The 24221-nt window shown below is 42.2% G+C and overlaps 1 pseudogene; it reads right to left on the bottom strand.

The window, feature by feature from the left end:
- Positions 1–22683: 22683 nt before the first annotated feature.
- LOC114706225 lies at positions 22684–23926 on the bottom strand (annotated as a pseudogene).
- Between the last annotated feature and the right edge of the window lie 295 nt (positions 23927–24221).

The raw sequence follows: 24221 nt of genomic DNA on the forward strand, positions 1-24221 counted from the left end.
GTGGTAGTGTGTGTGTGTGTGTGTATTTTCCTTCTTTGGGATTTGCTAATGTGAGATTATTTATGGCCTGTGTTTTTGTGGGTACAGTTAACTTCCTTGGGTTGGAATTTTCCTTCTAGTACTTTCTGCAGAGCTGGATTTGTGGATAGGTATTGTTTAAATCTGGTTTTGTCATAGAGTATCTTGTTTTCTCCATTAATGGTGATTGAAAGTTTTGCTGGGTATAGTAGTCTGTGCTGGCATCCATGGTCTCTTAGTGTCTGCAAAATGTCTGTCTAGGACCTTCTGGCTTTATGAGTTTCCATTGAGAAGTCAGGCATAATTCTGGTAGGTCTGCCTTTATATGTTACTTGGCCTGTTTGCTTTGCAGGTCTTAATATTCTTTCTTTATTCTGTGTGTTTAGTGTGTTTCAAGATATCCCATTGATTGATTGTTTCTCTCAGTGTCTGTGCTACTGGCATTATATTTAGGAAGTGATCTCCTATGCCAATGCATTCAAGACTACTTCCTACTTTCTCTTCTATCAGGTTCAGAGTAGCTGGACCAACTACTTTTTTTATGTAGGCACTTAGTGCTATGAACTTAGCACTGCTTTTATTGTGTTCCTTAAGTTTGGATATGTTGTATATTCATTTTCATGAATTCCAGATAGTTTTTAATTTTGTTCTGTATTTCTGTCTTGGCCCAGTTTTCATTCAGTAGAGAGTTTTCAGTTTTCATGAGTTTGTAAGCTTTCTGTTGTTTCTGTTATTGTTGATATTCAGCTTTAATCCATGGTGGTCTGATAGGATGCAGGGAGTTATTTCAGTTTTCTTGTGTCTGTTGAGACTTGCTTTGTGGTAAATTTTGGAGATAGTTCCATGAGGTACAGAGAACATGCTATGTGCATCAGAGTTAGTGCAAGAGGTTTACTGGGGGACAGGGAGAGTAAAAGAATGATTGGGGACATGAGAAAGGTAGTCAGACAGACAGACAGACAGGAAAGTAAGAGGAGCAAGATCAAGAGAGGGGGCTGTGATGGAAGGGCACTTTTAAGGGATGCCTGTGTTGTATAGCTGATGGTGAAAAGGCACCAGGAGGCACCTAGAGGAGGTGGCCAAGGTAGGCTGGTGGCTGTGGCAGGAACTAACATTCCTCCCTTTTTTATTATAAAAAAAATGAGGAAATAGGAAGTGGTAGCTGGTGAGGTTGAAATGGGGGCACCATGCTCTCTAGACTGCTTGCTGTTGTTTGGGGCCATCAGCACCTTTGGGGACCCCAAAAAGCTGATAGGATGACCAAACACCCTAATTGTTGTGCTAGAAACCTCATCCAATGACTGAGGGAAGCAGATGCAGAGATCCACAGCCAGGCCCCAGGTGGAGCTCCAGGAGTCCAGTTGGCGAGAAAGAGGAGGGTTTGTATGAGCAAGAATTGTTGAGACCAAGATTGGAAAAAGCACAGGGACAAATATACAAATGAAAGGAAACACATGAACTATAAACCAATAGCTGAGGAGCCCCCAACTGGATCAGGCCCTCTGGATAAGTGAGACAGTTGATTACCTTGATCTGTTTGTGAGGTATCCAGGAAGTGGGACCCGGACCTGTCCTCAGTGCATGAGGTGGCTGTTTGGAACCTGGGGCTTATGCAGGGACACTTGACTCAGCCTGGGAGGAGGGGACTGGGCCTGCCTTGACTGAATCTACCAGGTTGAACTCAATCCCCTGAATCCCCAGGGGAGTACTTGCCCTGGAGGAGATGAGAACGCCCCCCTCTGCCCCCCTCCCGGGGGGGGGGAAGGAGGACAAGGGAGTCTGTGGCTGATATGTAAAATTAAATTAAATTATAAAATAAAAAAATTATATAAAAATAAAATAAAAATTAAGTTAAAAAAATCAAAAAGAGATAAGTTTTAGACACATTAGCATTCCCACTGTTTGTAATCTGTACTGAAATCCACATTGTAGAAAAGGCAGTAGACTCAGGCTGGTCTCAAGTTCAGAGATCTGCCAGCCTCTGCCTTACTGAATGCTGGGATTAAAGGCTTACTGGCTCTAAGCTTTTCTTTAGTTCCTTTTCACAAGTTGAAAACTTATCTGGGTGGGGTCTTGCCCTAAGGTCACCACTCCCTTTATTCTATTTCTTAATCCATTTATCTCCTTGAACATAGGACTTAGCTCTATTCCACTTCCTGGTACTCTTTTTCTCCTCAGTATTTACATTTTGTAATTTACACTGCTCAGCTTGCTCCTTTTCATTATAAATATTCATTAGAGTTACCACAAATATCCACATGATAGAGTCTATACTAGGCTGTTTTGATATTTTTCTCTACCAATGGAAAGAATCCAAAACTCTTTAGCCTCAAGCAGACTCTTCAGATAAGGGCAAAAGGTAGCTACTTTCTTCACCAAAATATCACAAGAACAATCTCTAGGCAACATACTAAAATTATTCTCATCTGTAAGTTCATGAGGAAGGGCCCTACAGTTCATCAAATCACACTCAGCACTACTATCTTCCATGCTCCTATTAGCCATTAAACAGCACTTAAAATGTTCAACTGCTTTTTTAATCCACAGTCCCAAAGTCCATATTATCCACACAAAAACATGGCTGGGCCTATCACAGCAATACCCCAGCCCTTGGTACCAACTTCCATTTGTTGTGTGGGATGAGGATATGTGGAAGGACCCTACTGAAGCTGAAAATTTTGAACCTTCAGATTCTCAAGGGTTTATCTCACCTGAACAAGTAGTACATTCAGCCCCACCCCTTCAAATATTACCCTTTTTACCTTCTACTGAGGAAATTAATTTTTCAGTGTCTGCCAAACCAGCAGTGATTTTTTTCTGAAGGAAATGCCATGCAAGACAATACTGATGTCCCTCAAGGCCCACCAATAGCTGCCTCCTAGAGGGAAGGTAGAAAGTATTGTTGTCTTAGTTTGTGTTTTTAATGCTGTGAAGAAACACCTTGATCATGGCAACTCTTATAAAGTAAAACATTTAATTGGGGTGGTGGCTTACAGCTCAGAGGTTCAGTCATTATCATCATGGTGGGAAGCATAGTAGCATGCAGACAGAGTGCTTGAGCTGAGAGTGCTATATCTTGCAGGCAACAGTAAGTCAACTGAAAGTCACACTGAAGGAAGCTTGAGCAGGAGACCTCAAAGCCTGCCTCCACAGTGACACACTTCCTCCCACAAGGCCATACCTTGCTGTGGGATGTTCTTTATGTCCTGTGGGAGCCTGTTCTTGGGTTCCTCGTGGCTTTACCCAGCAGGTCCGCATAGAGGATGATTAGGACCACGGGCCTGAGTGCAGGTGTCTGAGATGGTCTGCACTTGGCTGTGCTGTGGGATGGTCTATATGTCAAGTTGCTCTGATTAGTCAATAAATAAAACCTGATTGGCCCGTGGCTAGGCGGGAAGTATAGGCGGGACTAACAGAGAGGAGAAATAAAAGAACAGAAAGGCAGAAGGAGTCACTGCAAGCCGCTGCCATGACAAGCAGCATGTGAAGATGCCGGTAAGCCACGAGCCACATGGCAAGGTATAGATTTATAGAAATGGATTAATTTAAGCTATAAGAACAGTTAGCAAGAAGCCTGCCATGGCCATACAGTTTGTAAGCAATATAAGTCTCTGTATTTACTTGGTTGGGTCTGAGTGGCTGTGGGACTGGCGGGTGACAAAGATTTGTCCTGACTGTGGGCAAGGCAGGTAAACTCTAGCTACAATACCTCCTAATGGTGCCACTCCCTTCTGTGGCCATTTTCTTTCAAACCACCACAGTAGTCCATAAGGATGTGAGCTACACTACTAAGGAGCTTAATTCATTCAATTGATTCATTCAGTTTGTTCACTGAATTGTTTATTCAAGCAGAAGTCTGGGGAGTATGTGTGGGAATGGATTTTAATTGTGGAAGAAAAACTATATCAGGCTGAGTTTATTGATATGGACCCTCTGAGTGGAGAGTCTAGGTTTAATATGGAAACTCTCATAATTTAAAAAAGGTATGAAAAGTTTGAATGGTTGACTGAAGAGTTTATCAAAAGATGGCCTAAAGAAAAGGAGTTGGAGATGACTGATATTCCTTGGTTTAGTGTTGATGAAGGGATTTTTTTGAGTTTCAGAATCTTTTTTTTCTTATTAATCTGCAGTTGTTTAAATCTTTTTTATTTTTATTTTATACTTTAATTTAATTTTACATATGAAGGGATTTTAAGGCTCAGGGAAATTGCAATGCTCGAGTGGGTACACTGTGAAAGGACCAAGCAGATACCATAACAGACTGCTCAGTCTTTTCTCAGAGATCAGGCCTCAAGTTCAGTTACCTGAGACTTAAGCAAGCAGTTTCTGAGAAAGCTATGACATAGTCCTTGTAGTAGCTCCCTTTCTGCATGTACTCTGACTGCTCAAGGTTCAGCCAATTGTTTACTGTCTGGGACCCCTCACCAACTTAGAGCTACGTACAAGGGTCAATGTGAATGTGTGAGGGCAGCCAGCCTCCATGGCTGCTCAAGGACAGAACCTTGGCCACTTAGTCAGCCCCATAGTTAGTACGTGCTAGACCAGCCAGCCCCCATGGCAGCTCAAGGACAAAGCCTGGGACTTGTTTAGGCCTGCCCCCAAGATGATAACTGTAACCTCCAACCAGTAAATTCAAAGGTTACACACCCTCACCCAGGCTTGGACCACCCTGCTTGTGTTTTTTCCCTTTAAAAAAACCCCTCACCCTGAGAGCTCAGGGCCATCCTCCTTCACCTGGCTAGCCAGTGTGTTGGACGCGGACCAAGTCCAGGCTTATAATAAAACCCTGTTTTACATCAGATATCAGCTCTGTGGTGGTCTTGCTGGGGGAGGGGAGGGAGTCTTGCAATGCGGTCACAATAGTATAAAACCTAATTCTCCATGATGGGAAGGTCCAGAAGATGTGCCCTTTACAAATCCTATAAGATGCAAAATGGTGAGGTGGCACCAGCACATTTGAAGAGTTTTGTTGTCACCCGTTTCCTTGTGCTAGACCTTACGGTTGGAGATTCTGTTGCTCAATTGAATAAATTAAATGCAATGGGTTTAATAGGACCCGGAGGTAGCAGGGGCCAGATGGCAGCATTGAATCATCAGAGGTAAGGTGATCATAGTTGTCATAATGGGCAATGTAGACAAAACAATGTTCATAATGGCCTAATTCTGTAGCTAGAGTTTTCCTGCCTTGCCCACAGTCAGGACAAATCTTTGTTACCCGCCAGTCCCACAGCCACTCAGATCCAACCAAGTAAACACAAAGACTTATATTGCTTACAAACTGTATGGCCATGGCAGGCTTCTTGCTAACTGTTCTTATAGCTTAAATTAATCCATTTCCATAAATCTATACCTTGCCACGTGGCTCATGGCTTACCGGCATCTTCAAATGCTGCTTGTCTTGGTGGCGGCTGGTAGTGACTCCTTCCGCCTTCCTGTTCTTTCTTTTCTCCTCTCTGTTAGTCCCGCCTATACTTTCTGCCTAGCCACTGGCCAATCAGTGTTTTATTTATTGACCAATCAGAGTAATTTGACATATAGACCATCCCACAGCATAATTCATAATGGTCAGCATAGGCAAGGTGAATTTTATAGTGGTATGACTTGTATGGACCTTTGGTACTGGCTAATCAATCATTGTATTTCCAGGCATGAAATAGATAAGAAGCCTACTGCATTTCAGTTTGATCTGTATAAGAAGAAAAATTCTCAAATGAAAGAAAGGCTGCATTGGATTGTGGCAAAAGACAATTTTGGCCAGTGAATTGATTTCCACATGAGTCAGTTTGCAGACCCAGAACCCTTTGAATGAGGGGTGGCAATGTTCCCCTGAGGAAGGATCCTGATATGACACCTAAAAGTTTTACACTTAGTCTTTCTCCAGTTCTTCCCCAGAGGGACCTACAGCCTTTTTCAAGGGTAACTTACACTGGGGGAAAGGAAACAATCAGATTTTCCAGGGTGTATTGGATACTGGTTCTGAATTGATGCTGATTCCAGGAGATCCCAAGAAATATTGTGGCCCCCCAGTTAAAGTAGGGGCATGGAGGCCAGCTGATTAATGGAATTTTGGCTGATTCCAACTCACAGTAGGTCCAGTAGGTCCCCAAACCCTGTGGTTATTTCCCCAGTTCCAGAATGTATAATTGGGATAGATATACTTAGAAGTTGGCAAAATTCTGACATTGGTTCCCTGACCTGTGCAGTGAGGGCTATTATGGTTGGAAAAATTAAATGGAAGCCTTTAGAGTTGCTTCTTCCAAAGAAAATAGTGAATCAAAAACAGTATTGTATCCCTAGAGGAATTGCAGAAATTATTGCCACCATCAAGGACTTGAAAGATGCAGGGGTGGTGGTTCCCACGACATCTCCGTTTACTCCTCCTATCTGGCCAGTACAGAAGACAAATAGATCATGGAGAATGACAGTTGACTGTCAAAAACTCAATCAGGTAGTAACTCCAATTGCAGCTGCTGTACCAGATGTTGTGTCCTTACTTGAGCAAATTAACACATTCCCTGGTATGTGGTATGCCGCAATTCATTTAGCAAATGTCTTTTTCTGGTATCTGTCCATAAGGATCACCAGAAGCAATTTGCTTTCAGTTGGCAAGGCCAGCAGCATACCTTTACAGTTTTACCTTAGGGATATATTAACTCTTCAGCCCTGTGTCATAACTTAATTAGAAGAGATCTCAATTGTCTGTCTCTTCCACAAAATAGCACACTGGTGCATTATATTGATGACATTATGCTGATTGAACCACGTGATCAGGAGGTATCAAACACTTTGAACTCATTGGTAACACATATGCATGTGAGAGGATGAATACTAAATCCAACTAAAATTCAAAGACCTTCTACCTCAGTGAAATTCTTAGGAGTCCAGTGGTGTGGGGCATGCAGAGATGATCCTTCTAAGGTGAAGGATAAGTTATTGCACCTGCCCCCTTCCACCACCAAGAAAGAAGCACAATGTTTAGTGGATCTGTTTGGATTGTGTATCTTTCCATCCTCCAGTGTGTACTTCAGTTTCCCTTTTCAGTGTTTTATAGTTTTCAGCATAGAGGCCTTTAAGCTCTATGTTTATTGCTAAATAATTTTGAGGCAATTCTGAAAAAAATTGTTTTCCTGTTCTTTTTTTAATGAGATTAGTATGATGTACTCAAAGCTTCCTATTTGTTTATATGTAGTTTGATATGAATTTAGGGGAAATATTTTTATTTTTTTCTAGTTCAATATAATATTGGCAAGTCAATATCTAATAGGTGATTAATATCTAGAGTCTATAAAGAATTCCAAAACTTTAAAACCCAAAGTCATCCAATCAATAAATGGGCAAATGAATTAAATGATCTGTTCTCAAAAGAAATAAAAACAAATGGGCAGTAAGTACCTGAAAAGATGTTCAACATCCTTAAACATCAAGGAGATGTAAATTAATCCTGTATTGAGATTCCATCTAATGCTAACAAATTTTTGTGAAGATGTGCAAGAACTATTGTACACAGCTGGTAGGAATATAAACTGGTATAGCTACTATTGAAATGAATATGGATTTTTCTCAAAAACCTGAAAATAGAAAAGGTGCTCCAGCTGTATCACTTTTGTATATGCTCAAAGAACTGTAAGTCAGCATACCACAGAGCTACTTGCATATCCATGTTTATTGCTGCAGTATTCACAATAGTCACTGTAGTGGGTAGCCATTCCAGCTTTGATCTGGAAGTTCCAACCCCCATTGAGGCTTTGGTAACTGTCACGCCTACAAGGCGGGGCCAAGAGAGGACCCTGAAGACATGAGATCCAGATACACCTTCTCTCTTGGTTCTTGGATCCTGGACGCTGCAGGTAGACCGAGCAGAGTTCTCCAGAGAACACCACCGGACTGTGCCATACCTTTCCCAGACCCTGTTACCTATCCCTTCACTTGTAAGTTACCCCACAAAATAAATCTTCCTTTTAACTATGTGGAGTGGCCTTAATAATTTCACCAATAAGTCACTATGGTGGTTTGAATGAAAATGGCCCCCATACGCTCATAGGGAATAGCATTATTTGAAAGGATTCGGACATGTGACCTTGTATTGACTGTTTTGCTGTTATTTTTTGTTCGTTTGTTTTGTTTTTCTTTTATTTATTGCTTTGTTATTAATGGCCACACTTATGCAGATCTGTAATAAAAAGGAGCAAGTTGAGCAAAAAAAAAAAAAAAAAACAAACACAAAGTATATAGTTTGAGGAGAAAAGGAGAACCAGGAAGTGCAATGGAGTCAAGTCCAGTGTTCATGGATATTAAAAGTTTAAAGAAAAACTTGACATTAAATGGAATAAAGGGAGTTGCAACCTCAGGGCAAGACCCCACCCAGCTAAGCTTCCAACTTAAGACAAGGAATTAAAGAAAAATCTTCGGGTTGGGTATGGTGGCACACACCTTTAACCCCAGCACTCTGGAAGCAGTGTGAGGTGGATCTCTGAATTGGAGGCCAGCCTGATCTACATATCAAGTTCCAGGACAGCCAAACTTAAGCAGTGAAGGAAACCATCAAAAACATAAAGCTAGTGAAAATGTATTTGAATGAGGGGTCCATGTTCCATGCCGAGCAAGCAGTAGAACTTGGCATCTTTAGCCACATGGCTCTGGCTTTAGAGTCAAGGATAGAAGAAAGGGGTTATGAAATTTCTCTCCATGACTAAGGAAAGTCACTGAGGCCAGGCATGTGTCATGGGTGTCCCTGAATGGAGGCCTGGAGAGGCTGTTTTGTGGAGCTGTGAAGGAGAAGCCTGGGTTGCCTTGAAGACCCCAAGATGTTGTAGATGCCAGAGCCATGGGATACCTACTGAGGAAAGCTGCCAACAGGGAGTAGAACCAATCCAAGAGAAAGAAGTGTGTTGCAGTCAACAAAGCTGAATGGAGTTGGAGATCTGAAGAGCACTTTGACATCAGGCATGGAGATGCAGTTTGAAGTTTTCCCAGATAGTTTTTGGTCTTGCTTTGGTCTAGTATTTCCTCCCTATGCTCCTTTTCCTCTATTTTGGAATGGTAATGTGTATCCTGTGTCATTATATGTTGGAAGTATGTGATCTGCTTTTTTATTTTGATTTTATAGGAAATTACAGTTAAGAGACTGCATGAGTCTCAGAAGAGACTTTGAACTTTTAAGCAAGTTTGAGACTGTTACACAATATGGGGGATTTTGAAATTAGACTAAATGCATTTTGCATTATGATATGGCTAGAAGCCTATTGGGGACCAGGGAGTGGAAATGTGGTGGTTTGAATGAAAATAGCTCCCATAGGACCATAGGGAATAACACTATTAGGAGGTGTAGCCTTGTTGGACTAGGTGTAGCTTTGTTGTAAGAAGTATGTCACTAGGGGCTAGGCATTGAGGTCTCAAATGCTCAAGCCAGGTCTAGTGTGACATTCACTTACTGCTGCCTGTGGATCAAGATGTAGGAATCTCAGCTACCTCACCAGCACCATGTCTGTGCACACTACCATGCTTCTTGTCATCATGATAATGGACTAGACCTCTGAACTGCAAGCAAGCTCCAATTAAATGTTTTCCTTTATAAGAGTTGCCTTGGTCATGATGTGTAGCTAGAGTTTTCCTGCCTTGCCCACAGTCAGGACAAATCTTTGTCACCCGCCAGTCCCACAGTCACTCAGACCCAACCAAGTAAACACAGAGATTTATATTGCTTACAAACTGTATGGCCGTGTCTGGCTTCTTGCTAACTGTTCTTATAGCTTAAATTAATCCATTTCTATAAATCTATACCTTCCCACATGGCTCGTGGCTTACTGGCATCTTCACATGCTGCTTGTCCTGGTGGCAGCTGGAAGTGACTCTTTCTGCCTTCCTGTTCTTTCTTTTCTCCTCTCTGTTAGTCCCGCCTATACTTCCTGCCTAGCCACTGGCCAATCAGTATTTTATTTATTGACCAATCAGAGCAACACATTTGCCATACAGAACATCCCACAGCAATGATGTCTCTTCACAGCAATAGAAACCCTATCTAAGACATCACATCATAATGAAAAAGTTCTCCCAGTTCTTTACAGCTTAAACATTTTAAAAGTACAAAGTCTCTTTTGAGACTTAAGGTAGTTTCTTAATTGTAACCCACTGTAAAATCAAAGAGCAAATTACATACTTCCAACTCACAATGGCACAGAATATCTGAGATTGTCTTAATTTCTAATATAAACTCTTTTGTTTTCTTCTTGAGGCAGGCTCTGTCTATATAGATCTGGATGTTCTGGAACTCTCTATGTAGACCTTGAACTCACAGAGATCTGCCTTCCTCTCCCTCCCAGGTGCTGGGATTAAAGACCTATACCACTACACTCCGATTCTAATAGAAACTCTTAAATATCTAAAATTTTTACCAAACATTGCTTCTTCATCTTCAAAATTGTGTATTCCAAGAAGCTGGTCAATATCATCTGCAGGTATCTGTGCTGGAGCCAAACCATAGGCTTCATACTCTCTTCCATGCTGTGCGTGCCCCTCCACCTCCTAGGCTGTCTCCTCAGGGCAAAAGGAACCATGGCAGAGGTAAGATCCCTACCCCACTCTTCCCTGGGAGGGGCAAACCGTCATCCAGAAACACAGCTCAGACTACGGGTAAATGGAAGGAAAGCTAACCCATCATGGCTTCATGTGGCAACATGGAAGCAAGGCCTACCTCTCATTTTCCACACAAGGACCACTTAACCTTGCTTCCCATTGTAGGGAGCATGGCCTGGAAGGGTGCCCTAAGAGAAACAGACCTGCCTTGGTGGCAGGTAGTAGGAGCTAGAGAGGCAGAAGCTATTGCCATGGGGTGGAGCAAGTGACTCATGGGAGGTTCAACATGCCCTCCTCTCCCACAGCGCTGGCAGCACCTGACCCAGCCTATCTGGGGCCTTCACCACTTGGAATACAGAGCTCAGGATGCAGATGTCAGGGGCCTGACCACCCTGACTCCAGTGTCCGAGAGCAGCAAGGTCGTCGTGGTGGAGAGTGTCATGTGACAGGCACCCCCCAGCTCATATCACCAGCTCATCCTTTGGTAGCCATAGCAGCCCTTGCTTTAGCCTCTACCCATCCCTCCAGGGGGCTTGCCTTTCCTTGACAGTTTGGGGGTCTGTCTGTGGTGGGGGGGGAGGAGGAAGCACCATGAGTGCTAACAAAAATAACTTTTTCCATTTTTAATAAAATGCCAAAAATACCACAACTCACCCTAGCAAGTCAGTCATATTCCTAGGCTCTACCTCTTGTTCCTCTTTTCAGTGCCCAAGAAAATGAAGACCATTGTCAAAAATGACTTCCAGGCTTTGGTATAACTGCGGTCCATCTAGATGATACTGTAAAGGGAAAAAAAAAAAAACGGATGTGGAAGGTTAAAAATGAAAAGTTTTGCTATTAGTCTCTTTCCTGTATTTTCTATTTCCCCTTTGAATCTGTTCTGGTTACCATCATCTCTAGAGTATAAAGGACCTTTGTACTTCCACAGAGAATTTTTCACATCTCACATAACACTGTATAAATGGCATGTTTGGTTGATATCACTGGGAGATCTTCTCTTTTCTGAAGGGAAATGGAAGAGCACTAGATCTGAGGGAGAGAGGAGGTGGGGGAGGACTGGGAGGAGAGGAGGAAAGGGAGGCTGTGGTTGAGATGTATTGTATGAAAGAATGAAGAAAATATGAATGCCTCAGTCCCTTACTCTTTGGAAGACACATCTGAGATGCAGCTGGTTATTGAATAAATAAAATGAAATGAATAGTTAGAAATAAGAATGGACAAATAATTACTGACTTATTAAGCAAATGTATATCTTGTATGTTAAAGAATATTACAAGTAAAAGTATTTCTATATTGTTTGAATTATTTATAACTATAATGTATTCAATTAGTATATATATATAAATAAAACAAAATATTAAGAAGAAAATTTAGATGAATTTTGTTTGATTTTTGGATTGGGACATACTTTTCTTGAATCCACTTGCAATTGAATAGTAACAACCAATGACACTGGGCAATTTTCATGTAATCACTGCTCTAAGCACTAAATAGGAATTAGTTTATCTAAATATTATATATTTTTCATTATGACTATCTTTAATAACAAGATGGTGGTGTATTTTTACATTCTTTTCCATAGTTGCCCATTTTCTATAGTTAACACGTATCACATTTGTAAGCAAAACAAGTTTAAGAAAGTTATTTACCAATTGTTGAGAAAAACTTCTAATTAGTTCCCAAGTGATTTGCTTTGCTGAAGTTTTAATTATCCTGTATAATTCATTAAAAGCTGAATTATTCCTCTGACAGCTCTTCTAATTGGTACCCTGTTATCCATGCAGTGAGGAGGACTATACTATAATGAAGTCCCTGAAGCCACTGAGCATTGGGTCCAGGGCTAGTCACCATGGGGCCAACACAATGGAGTTTTTTCTGTTTCTGTGACTTTAAGCTGTTTCTAAAAAGCAACTTTTGCAAAATTCTGCACATATACTCATCTGATCTTGAAAGTTATCCTCAAGAGAGCTACTGATGGCTTGCTTCATCAACATTTTGTCAATATTATACAGTGGCATTTGTATTCTGCTTCTTCAAGTGCTCACATATAAACTCACAAATGCTTAATCACACAAAAAATATGCATACAAGGCAAGTGCTTAACAAATAGAAGGCCCTCTTCTCCATAGTGGCCAGCCCTAGCCTGAACACATTGAATATCACTGCTTTCCTGTTTATGTATCATAGAAGACATGCTCAGAATGTAATAAACATTTGAAAACATCAACCTGTAGTAGTTAAGCCTAAGAAGTGACAGAACTGAGTGTATAAATTTGAGGAAAATGGAAATTAAACAAATATCTATTTTCCAGATACTTAGGACATTTCTTAGAATACTGAAATTCAAGAAGGACAATTATCTCTTAGTATCTGTGAGAGACTGATTCCAGGGCCCTCTTAGATGCCTAAATCCTCATGCTCAAGTCCTTTATATAAAATGGCATATTATCTGCATGTAACCTATCCTCCCAGCACTTTAAGTGGTTTCTAGGGTACTTTTAATTTCTAACACAATGTAAAGTCTACACAAACAGTTGTTATACTGTATTATTTAGAGAACAATGGTAAGAAAAGATCTCTGTATTTTAGTACAGATGTAATTTTTTAAAAAAGGTTTTCCTGGAGCTCAGCCTGGTGTTTGGCTGTGGATCTCTGCATCTGCTTTCATCAGTTACTGGAGAAAGGCTTTATGATGACAGTTAGGGTATTCACTGTTCGATTACTGGAATAAGCCAGTTCAGGAATCCAGTTAAAGAGAGAGAAAAGGGATTCTATGAGCAAGGAGCACCAAGATCATGATGGGGAAACGTACAGAGACAACCAAACCAAACTAGTGGGAACTCATGAAATTTAGACTAACACCCATGGAGCCTCCACAGGACTGGACTAGGCCCTCTGCATAAGTGAGATGGTTGTGTAGCTTGATCTATTCAAGGGGCCCCCTGGCAGTAGGATCAGGACCCATCCCAGGTGCATCAGCTGGCTTTGTGGAGTCCACTACCTATCATGGGACACCTCACACAGCCTTGATGCAGGGGGAGAAGCTTGGACCTGCCTCCATTGAATGTACCAGGCTCTGCTGACTCCCCATGGGAGGCCTTACCTTCTCGTAGGAGGAAATGGTTGTGAGGGGAAAGCTGGAGGGGCAGGAAGAGGGAAGAGGAGGATCTGTGGTTGGTATGTAAAATGAATAAAAATTTCTTAATTAAAAAAAAGAATTTCCATTTGATGTTAGTTTTCTCTAAAAATTTTGGATGGCCAAGTATATAGCACATGAATTTAGATAACCCATGGTCACATCAAATCTAACCAACTCCTAACCAATTCTATTGTGTATTTCCTTCAGTTCCCAAATGTATCTCTCTTATTTGTTCTGTCTTGGTGATATGCATTTTCACAGACTGTTAGTTCCCCTTCTACCTGACCAGTTGTCTTAGCTGTGTCCTATCCAATTTCCCTAGGTTACCAGATGCCAAGAGGGCAACATCTCTCACCTGTGTGAGGACAAAGTATTTCCCCTGTTCATTTCAGGTTCTTGGAATTTTTCCTGTAAAGATTTGGTCTAGGTGGCACTCTCCCTCTTGGAAGGGGCATGCAGCTGGCATAGGCTTAATTGGCATAGACCAGGGAAGGCCCAGCTACACCTGACAGATAGTGGGCCTGATCTTGTTCCTTCCCTTGGAGATCTCTGAGGACCTCCAGTTTCCTTGGGGGCTCTTGTTCTGGATCTGTGACTTGGGGTAGGGAGTCTTTGTATCAATGGTGTGCTCTGAACTTCCTTTCCCCTATCCTCCCACTATTTGATGACAATGAAAAACAGCCACGAAGGGGCAGCATATCTGTTTGGGAACAGAAGTCATTCTGCTTTGAGAAGCTAACTTATTCTTCAGTTGCTGCCCACTTGACTGGGAGGCCACCTTCCATAGATGGCCCTACCAATGGTGTCTTTTTCCTTTCTGTCCCCATAGCCTGATCTATGCACTACTTTTGCTTGGGGCTTTGTGTGCTGCCAAAGCCTTGTCTTCTTGACTGGGAGTGGCCTGATTCCATCCCTGTCTGCCCTATCTCCAAAATCTGTGTACCTATGTATGTGCACATGAGTGCATGAGTGTGTGCATGTGTGTGTGTGTGTGTGTGTGTGTGTGTGTGTGTGTGTGTGTGTGTGTGTGAATAGAGTGGTAGGGAAAGGACAATTAGACTGCCTAGACTAATGAGTCCAATTAGTAATCTTTAACTTTTAAAATGTTTTATTACACATTTTTTTCCAATTTAACTTTTTATTGATTCTTTTGGCTTTCACATCATGCATCTCAATCCCATTCACCTCTCTGTCCCTTCTCATCCAACATCTATCCTTGCAACATACCCCTGCCCAGGATAAAACAAAATAAAATTTAAAAGAAAAGAAAAATCTCGTCATGGAAGCTGTACTGTGACACAGTGAGTCACACAGTATACCCTTTAGTCCATATATCATAACTTATAAGTGTTCATTGCAATGAGTCATTGGTCTGTTTTGAGGCCTCTGGTTTCTGCTACATCATCAGTACTGGGCCCTCCATGGGGTTCTGTAGTTGGAAGTTTTTCTATGTCCCACCCAGACCTGAGTAGTTGGGTCTAGCTGCTCAGACCCAACTAAACATATTATTTTCAAACTATGGCCATGTCAGGCTTCTTGCTAGCTAGCTCTTATATCTTAAATTAACCCATTTCTATAAATGTATATCTTGCTACATGGCTTGTGGCTTACCAGTACTTTACATCTTGTTTCTCCTGGTGGAGGCTAGCAGTGTCTGCCCCGCTCTCCTTTCTCCTCTCCTATCTCTCTTGGATTTCTCCACCTGGCTCCATCCTGCCCTGCCATAGGCCAATGTAGCTTTATTTATCAACCAATCAGAGCAACACATATTCACAGCATACAGAAAGATATCCCTCAGCAGGGTTCCTCTTGGATATCCTGTTGTCCTGTTTCATGGAAATCCTGAAACTTTGGGTCCACAGGATCAGCCCCTTCATGTGCTCCAGCAGATCATAGGTGGGGTGGATGTTGGGTTGGGCCAGCTCATAGCCCTGATTCTGGGCCTGGGTGGTAGCTGGGTTGGTCAGCCCACCAGCTCTCCCTCATCCTCAACACCAGAGTAAGCTCTCTAGCACTGCCCCAGCTAGCTCACCCTATGTAGTAAGCAGCAAGAGGCAGGGCCAGTTCTCATGCTCTCAGGTCCTGGGGCTGGCTTGTCCACACCTACACCACCAGGGCCAGCTCTACTGTGTCACCCAGGTGAGGTGTAGGGGCCACTATACCCAGTGCTACAGCTGGTGAGAGGCAGGGCTAGCTCTCTCACTCTCATGACCTTAGGGACAGCTCTCCCAACTGCTACAGGCCTCAAGGGACTGCAGGGGACATGTTTCTTTCCTTTGCCCACACCACCATATGGCACATGAGAGGTGGGGACAGATCTGTCACGCTCAAATTTTCAGGACCAGCTTACCCATACCTCCATCAATGGTCAGCTCAACTGTGTTGCCTAGGTGAGGTGCCAGGCATGCAGGTGTCAAGGGATGAGGGGGGAGGGCATCTTTCCCTCACCCTCACCACTACATGGCAGATGAGGGGTTTAGGGCTAGCTCTCCCACTCTCAGACCACAGGGCAGGCTCACCCATGCCCCTGCCAGCAGAGTTGGCACTACCGTGGTGCCCAGGTGAGCTGCATGGCCTGCTCTCCTAATTACTGCAGCTGGTGAGGTGCAAGGCCAGCTCTTCCACCTTCCTGACACAGGAGCCAAGGGGAGGCTAAGGGAGGCATGACAGACAAGTAGTGGAGAGACTGATAGAAGAGAAAGTGGGCTAGCTCTCCCATGCTCACACTCTCTGGGCAGCCTCATCCATGCCTCCACCAGCAGGGCCAACTCTACTGTGGTGCCCAGGTGTGGTGCAGAGCCTACTCTCTGGAGTGTTACAGCTGGTAAGGTGTCAAACCAGTTAATTGATTCTCATAACCTCAGGGCCAGCTTTCCCACTTGCTACAGGTGGTGAGGTGGGAGTGGGGTGGGGTGAAGGGGCATCTCTCCATTGCTTTCACTACTCTATGGCAGATGAGGGGCGGGGGCAGATCTCTTACACTCATGTTCTCTGGGCGAGCTCACCTGCATCTTTGCTTGCAGTGTCAGCATTACTGTGCTGCCCAGGAGAGCTGCAAGGCCCACTCTCCTCAGTGCTCCAACCAGTGAGGGGCATGGCCAACCCTTTTACTCTCATGACCTAGTGGCCTGCTCTTCCACCTGCCATAGGCAACAATGGGTGAGGGGCAAAGGGGAGGCATCTCTGCCCAGCCCATGCCACCACGTGATAGACAAGTAGTGGGCTAGCTCTCCCATGCTCTCACCCTCGGGGTAGGCTCACCTGCACCATAGTCATCAGAGTCAGTTTACTGTACACACATTATTTCTATACAAAAGTGCACATCTACACAAAAGTGGAGAAAAGAATTTTTACATATATATAAACATGGCATATCAAGTTGCAGTAAGACTAAGCACTTCCCCATGTATTATGGATGGGCAACACGACCCAGTATGAGAAGTATGGTCACAGAAGCCAGTAAAAGAGTCAGAGACATCCCCTGTTCCCACTGTTAGGAGTCCCATAAGAGGTCCAAGCTACACAACTATAACATATATGCAGAGTGCCTAGGTCAGTCTCATGCAGGCTCCCTGGTTGTCAGTTCAGACTCTGGGAGCCCCTATGACCCCAGGTTAGTTGATTGTGTGAGCCTTCCCCAGATGTAAGCTCACAGACTATGGACACCTGATTTTCAACAAAGAAGCTGAAATTATACAATGGAGAAAAAGAAAGCATCTTCAACAAAAGGTACTGTTCTAATTGGATGCCAGCATGTAGAAGAATGCAGACTGATCCATATTTACCACCCTGCATAAAACTCAAGTCCAAGTGGATCAAATACCTCAACAAAAATCCAGATACACTGAACCTGATAGAAGAGAAAGTGAGAAATAATCTCAAATGTATTGGCACAGTAGACAAGTTCCTGAACAGAACATCAATAGCACAGATACTAAGACTGACAATTAATAAATGGGACCTCATGAAATTTAAAAGTTTCTCTAAGGCAAAGGACACCATCAATAGGACAAAACTAGCCTATATAATGGGAACCCAACATCTGACAGAGAACTGATTTCCAAAATATATAAAGAACTCAAGAAACTTGATATCAACAAACCAAATAATCCAATTAAAAATGGGGTGCACATGAACTATGAACTAATAGCTGAGGAGCCCCCCGTGGAACTGGATCAGGCCCCCTGGGTAAGTGAGACAGTTGATTAGCTTGAACTGTTTGGGAGGCATCCAGGCAGTGGGACCATGACCTGTCCTTAGTGCATGAGCTGGCTTTTTGGAGCCTGGGGCCTATGCAGGGACACTTTGCTCAGCCTGAGTGAAGGGAGGAGGGGACTGGACCTGCCTGGACTGAATCTACCAGCTGAGCTGAATCCCCAGGGGAGTCCTTGCCCTGGAGGAGATGGGAATGGGGGATGGTTTGGGGGAAGGGGGAGGGCGGGAGGAGGGAGGACAGGGGAATCCATGGCTGATATGTAAAATTAAATTAATTATAAAATTAAAAAAAAAATAAAAAATGGGGTGCAGATCTAAACAGAAAATTCTCAACAGAAGAATCTCAAATGGTGAAAAGACATTTAAGGAAGTGTTCAACATCCTTAGCCATCAGGGAAATGCAAATCAAAATGACTCTGAGATACCATCTTATGCCTGTCAGAATGGCTAAGATCAAAAACACTGATGACAGATTATGTTGGAGAGAATGTGGAGCAAGGGGAACTCTCCTCCACTTTTGGTGGGAATGCAAGCTTGTACAACCACTTTGGAAATCAATATGGTGCTTTCTTAGAAAATTGGGAATCAATCTCCCCCAAGATCCAGCTATACCACTCTTGGGTATATACCCAAAGAATGTTCAATTCTACCACAAGGACACTTGCTCGGCTATGATCATAGCAGCTTTAGTTGTAATAGCCAGAACCTGGAAACAACCTAGATGTCCTTTCTACCAAGGAATAGATAAAGAAAATGTGGTACATACACACAATGGAGTAACCAAGGAATAGATAAAGAAAATGTGGTACATTTACACAATGGAGTAACCAAGGAATAGATAAAGAAAATGTGGTACATTTACACAATGGAGTATTACACAGTTGTTAAAAACAAGGACACCAGGAAATTTGAAGGCAAATGGATATAACTAGAAAAAAATCACCCTGAGTGAGATAACCCAGACTAATAAAGACAAACATGGTATGTACTTACTCATAAGTGGATATTAGCTATAAAATAAAGGGTAACTATGCTACAATCCACAGATCCAGAGAGACTAGGTAACAAGAAGAGTTCATGGGGGAACACCCAGATCTCCCAGAGAAAAGAACGTTTTTAAAATTTTTTATTCACTTTACATATCAAGCACAGATCCCCCTCTCATCCTTCCTCCCACTCCACCCCCCACCTGACCCACCTTCCCCTCCCTGACCCATTCCTCATCCTTCCTCCCACTCCATTCCCCACATCCCACTCCAACTTCCCCTCCCTGACCCACCCCTCATCTCCTCCTCCAAAAGGGTAAGTTCTCCCATGGGGGGACAGCTAAGCCTGGTACATTCAGTTGAGGCAGGTCCAAGGCCTTCCCCGCTGCATCAAGGGTGAGCAAGGTGTCCAACCATAGGTAATGGGATCCAGAAAGCTAGCTCATGCATTGAGGATAGATCCTGATCACACTGCCAGGGGCCCCTCAAACAGACTCAGCTACACATCTCTCTTCCATACGCAGAGGGTCTAGTCTGGTCCCATGCAGGTTCCACAGCTGTTAGTCTAATGTTTGTGAGTCACACACAGATCCAGAGAAGCTAGGAAACAAGGAGGATACTAGGAGAGACATAAGGATCACCTTGGGAAGGGGAAGCAGAGGAGATCTCCATGAGTAAACTGGGGGTGGGGGAGCATTAGAGGGGAGGGAATGGGGATGAGAACATGAGGGAAAAGAGTATTTAAAAAATCTATGCTTCACAGAGCTGAAGTAATTGTCAATATTTTATAGGTTTATTCTGAAAGTAGGAGCAGATTTATTACCTTTGTATCTGTTTATCATAGTCATAATACTGAATAGCTCCAACACAATAGTTCCTTCATGTTGGTCTCTTACAATCATACCCACCACATCCAGTCACAAAGATGTAAACCTAAGAATCAGGAGAGTGATTCAAGCAGTGTGAGCTAATGCTTCCTGAAGGAATAAAAGAAGAACCAACCTAAGCTTGCTCAAGTGAATGGCTGCCCACCATAGGATATAAGAGCAGTGTGTGTCCCTTGAACCATAGAAGCCATTTGGGGCTGGAGTAGAAAGTTGTCAGCTATTTTTTTTTGACCAGTCTTTCTCTTATTACCATTTGCCTTTTCTCTCTCAAGAGCTATATGGATTTTATGTACCTACCACACCAGTTGTCTTCCAAAAAACATAAATTGCTTAAGTTCCCAGCAAAGACCTCATGATAGTCAAGTATGCCTAGTCTAGGCTGTGACATTACCCAACTCTGAGATGGAAATACAGCCCAATACTTTCCTAAGTTATGGAAAATCCTCATTGTCATTGGTTTGGCACCTAGATTCTGGGCCTTGAGCTAAATGTGACTCTCCATGAATCTTTCCATGCAATCTTCACTACAATCCAAAGAGGTGTTAACAGTTTTACTATATTCAGATTCAATGCCAGCCTATCTTTAAACATATAATCAATAACACCAGGGATTTTTAAAATCTACCTTTTGCATTTATTTCTGAGCTTCCAGCCATACATTATATTCACCATTTTATCACAAAGACATTTTGAGCCTTGTCTCTGACCTAAGAATATACTGAGATAGACGCAAGGGGGAAAGAATCCCATTGCATGAATTTCCCAAGGAGACATAAAAGAAATACTTACCTATGAATTTGAACAACATGTTGATTTATGTCCAGCTTGTGTAATCTCTTTTAGATGTCCCAGCTGGGAATGAGTTTTATGTGTCTGTGTATCATGTAAAATGTTAGAATACTCTCTGGAGATGTCTGAAGCCTTTGTAAATTTCCAGGATATGTTGCCCCACCACAATGCTCTGATTTTGCATGTGCCCAGTGGATAGATTCATCAGGTATCTTGTAGTTATAGTTGAGGCCATCAGTCTCAATACGTATGTCTTGCATGCATTTGTCACAGGACTAGCAGATAAGACACCACATTGCTACAACCTTACAAGTGTATGTGCTACTTTCATGGAGTCTGATTTTGGGAAATCCCAGAAAGGAATTTTTTTCTAAAAGGAATTCAGTCTAACCCATTAATGGATAGGTTGTTTTATCCCTCACTGAAGGAGGTCCAGTGATAGATTTTTATCTGTTCAATGGATTTATATATGCTTGATAGTTGTATGTTTGGCTTTCACCCTTTTCCACAGGATTCTGGTGTTAATCATGAAACAGCGTAGAAGGAAGTCCAATGTACAGCATAAAAAATTTAACTTGATCAAAAGCTTCTTGAACCCTTGACTCCAATTCTCTGTGGCCCATATTTATCACATCATATAAGGGATGGGCAACTTAAACAAAATGGGGTACAAAAATGTGGCAGTATCCCAGATGTCTTAGAAACAGCAGTCATCATTGTTTCACATTCATTAGTACAGGCTGCTGTAAAATTTTCTCAATGACTTTTTCAGATACCATGGATGTTTTACATGACCACAAAATTTCCTAAAAATTTACTGCTATGTCAGGCCCTTGCATGTTATGGGGATTGACCCCTTCATCTCTTCAGGTTTGATTATATATCTTCAACATTTTTTTCTAAATCTATAAAATATTCATGGATTTACATGATTTCATGTATATAACTGCCCTGGTTAGTTTTTTGTCAAGTTGACACAAGCTAGATTTATCCGAGAAGAGGGAACCACAGTTCAGAAAACGCATCCATAGGACTGGCCTATAAGCAAGCTTGTGGGGCATTCTCTTGATTAAGGATTGATGTGGGAGTGCCCCCAGCTCACTGTAGGTGGTGCCACCCCTGAGCAAGTGGTCCTGAGTTATAGAAGAAGACAAATTGAGCAAACCATAAAGAACAAACACTCCTCTGTGGTCTCTGCATCAGCTCCTGCCTTCAGGTTTCTGCCTTGAGTTCCTGCCCTGACTTCCCTCAGTGATGGAGTGTGATCTGAGAGTTGTATAATGAAATACACCCCTTTCCTCTCCAAGTTGCTTTCGGTCATGGTGTTTTATCATAGCAACAGAAACCCTAAGACAATAATGAAACATTTTACAGTTGGTGGCCAGGATAAGAAAGCAGGATTACAAGCCACCATCTTATGCCACACAATAGATAGAGGGACTGTGCAAGTAACCTTGTGCAAGTAAGCTAAAGGTCCATTGTTGTCCATTTAAAATAAATATAAACTGGTTCTGGGACTCAATGGGAATAGGAATTCTGAAAAAATGTAAGATGATCCCAAAGAATATGAGATATCATAACTTGTATCAATTGTTTAGTCAGGAGAGTAATGTTGGGTACAACAGCATGAGCAGGGAGAGTATTACTTCATTATCTCTCTATAATCCAGTCATTCAGGAGTCACATGGCTTCTTTACTGGCCATATTGGACTGTGTTAAAGAGGCTTTAGACTGTTTGGATGATTTTTTAAAAAATATTTGTTCATTTTAATTTTTATCTGTATGTGTATACACCTGAGGGCATGTATGTGTGCCACATGCATGCAGGTGCCCACAGAGGCCAAAAGAAGGATACCAGAGCCCCTGGAATTGGAGTTACAGGCCATTGTGAGCCACCACGTAGGTGCTGGAACTGAACCCAGGACCTCTACCAAAGCAGCACGTGCTCTCAACTGCTGGGCCGTCTGTCTAGCTCTGTGAATTATTTTTTTAATATAAGTTTTTTATTGTCCCTGGAGACACGCCAAATCATTCTTATAATCCAGGATCTTGTTTCTGGAGCTGGGTAACTTAAGTCTTATTCATCAGCCTGCTGCATGGTTCCCTTTTCAGACACACAGATGCCATTCAAAAACTTTCTGATGTGCTTGTTTTTAACTATTGTGGCTTGCTGCATCAGAGCCACTGAACTTGAAACAAGTCCAATTATCATTTTCTTCAATGATGAATTCATCCTTCTGTGCTTGAGAGACAGAACAAGCAACACTTATCCTCAACCAAACCTTGTGGATGTATTTTTCACCCAAGAAATTTTAGATTTCAACCAAAGACCCATTCTTCTGAATAACAACTTTGATGGGGACATGAGCTTACAGAGATCTCATCTTGTAATGAAAGCCCAGCACAATACCCTCAGTCATGTTCTAAACATGACTGCAGATGGTTCAGACAGTGGCTAGTTCCTTTCTGTTATCTCACCATTTGTCAATCTAATGCCTCTTCTTTTTCTTTCCAGGGAGACTCAGCTCTACATTGCTGTGATTGAAGTCTCTCTGAAGGGTTCCTCTGGGGCCCTTCACAATGACTGTGATCCCCTTCAGAGTGACGGTGACATTTTCTGGAATGTCAACAGTCTGATTACTGAGAATGGTCTTCACTCTCAAAGTAGATGTGGCAAAGAGAGCACTATGAATAATTTTTTAAATTTTTTTGAGGGAGGCTATAATATCCTCATATTCCTCTGGTTTAGCCTTAACTACCACATATGTGGCTCTCATTTTGCCCAGCCTTTAGTATTTCTACTCTCAGATAGGTGAAATTCTCTGACAGCAGTGTATAGTTTGTCTCAGAGGTACATTTTTCTCCTAGTGTGTTTTCTTGCAGGGAATAAATAGAAGCCATATATTCCTAGAGGAGAATAACTGTTTGGCCTTCTTAGACCGTTCCCTATCTGTATCTATCTACAGATGTCCATTGCCCTCTCTATTTTTATGAAATTTCCATAAGTTACAGTGTGCTATGCTCATGTCCACCAGAGCCCATGTGGTGTGTATATTAGAAGGGGATCAATATATTTATATTTCAGTGTGAAACTTCTGGTCATCCTGTATGGCCCTTATTTTTAGGCAACCTTTGCCACTCTGTCAGAGGAGCTATTCTGGGGGCTCCTACTCCATGAAATTCTATGCTTCCAACACAGGGAGTGCTGTAGATGCGGCATATACTTCCCCATCCCCATCTCTACCTAGATGACATACTGTTCTGAGCATTTCCATAAACTTACCAATATTAGGTTCACTATCATCTATATCATGTGGCATGCCAACGTGGCTCAGATCCTGCCACATTATCTCTGCAACATGTTTTTTTTTTTTTTTTTTAACTTTTTGCTTTGCTCTTATTCCCATCCATTTATTTTACTTCAGGACAAAGTCTTATTTTGCAATGCAAAATCAGTTCTTATTAAAAAAATTCTCTTACAACTTTTTTTGCATCTATCTCCTACTTACTAGTTCCTTTCTATTCATTGCTTTCTTTAGTTTACTAAAAATATTTTACATAAAGATCTAGTCATGAAACATAATAATGTAACAAAATGTACTAATTTGTTTAAAA

The sequence above is a fragment of the Peromyscus leucopus genome, chromosome X (genome assembly GCF_004664715.2).
Source record: "Peromyscus leucopus breed LL Stock chromosome X, UCI_PerLeu_2.1, whole genome shotgun sequence".
Lineage (NCBI taxonomy): Eukaryota > Metazoa > Chordata > Mammalia > Rodentia > Cricetidae > Peromyscus > Peromyscus leucopus.